The following is a 1,303-nucleotide window of genomic DNA, read 5'->3' on the forward strand; positions in this document are numbered from 1 at the left end:
TTTCTTTACTCAAACTCTTAGTTAAATCGTCGGCCCGCGTGGAGGCTTATATTTCAACTCTTAGATAAATCGTGAGCCCGCGTGGAGGCAATTTACTTTGCTTGGATATTGTTAAAGCATGGGAGTATGAACATTGTATGTGGAGGAAGTTTGTTGATTATTGATTTGTTGTGAAGGTGAAGTGCTTGTTGTTATTGCTTGTTATGTTGCATTGTGTATGTATGGTCGTAGATCATTGAGACCTACTCTCGTCCTTTTAAATTTTCATCTTTAATCTATTATTCGAAACCCTAGGGGAAGATGTAGTTCTAGTCAATCCATTACATCAATGAAAGGACACAATGAGGACCATGTGGAGGACCTTGGTCACATAGACCAACAAGGCATCCTCCACCCCAATGTGCATCATGATAACATGCAAGTACCATTAGGCATGTCAAGGCTATATGTTCATCCACCACAACAACAAGGCCAAGTTCCATTAGGAATGCCAAGGCCAATCTATGCTCCACCACCTCCTATCATTCAAGGCAACCAAGGTGCCCATGTTGCACTTCCAATTGCTAATCCTCCCCTTGCTTTAAGAGATCACTATGTGCCTAATGAATATAATGCACCCACATGCATTCAATTGCCACCATTTAGAGCACACCACTATGAAATTAAGCCACAAACCATTCAAATGCTTCCTAATTATCATGGACTTCCAAATGAAGAACCTTACAAGCATTTGGATGAGTTTCTTGAAGTATGTTCCACCGTAAAATACACGGACATGCCGGAAGATGTCTTAAGGCTTAAACTTTTTCCATTCACCCTTAAAGACAAGGCAAAATATTGGTTTAACAATCTTAGGCCTTTTTCAATAACTTCTTGGGCAGAAATGCAACAAGAGCTCTTGAAGAAGTACTATCCGGTTTCTAAGACCAATGCCATGAGAACCTCAATTCGAGAATTTTCACATGGGGATAGAGAAACGTTTCATGAGGCATGGGAACGCTTTAATGAATTGCTTAGAAAGTGTCCACATCATGACATGCCCAAATGGCAATCAGTTCAATATTCTTTGAGAGCTTATCGGACAATTACAAAGGCATGGTTGATGCTTCCATGGGTGGCTCTTACATCGATAGGCATGAGGATGACGTATGGCGTCTTTATGAGAGCATGAGTGAAAATTCTTTGCATCGTACTTTATCTTCGAAGAATGGTAGAAATTCTAGTGGTAGGAAGAGTGTTGGCTTATATTAAGTCGACCACTCCAATGAAATTGCCGCCGAAATGAAATCATTATCTCAAAAGT

General features: G+C 40.3%; 1 pseudogene; it reads right to left on the reverse strand.

The window, feature by feature from the left end:
• Window positions 1-939: 939 nt before the first annotated feature.
• LOC132315335 (small nucleolar RNA R71) lies at window positions 940-1,038 on the reverse strand (annotated as a pseudogene).
• Between the last annotated feature and the right edge of the window lie 265 nt (window positions 1,039-1,303).

This window comes from Cornus florida, unplaced genomic scaffold, assembly GCF_030987335.1.
Source record: "Cornus florida cultivar Cherokee Brave unplaced genomic scaffold, ASM3098733v1 CherokeeBrave_3.0.0_Hap2_Chr06, whole genome shotgun sequence".
Taxonomy (NCBI): Eukaryota; Viridiplantae; Streptophyta; class Magnoliopsida; order Cornales; family Cornaceae; genus Cornus; species Cornus florida.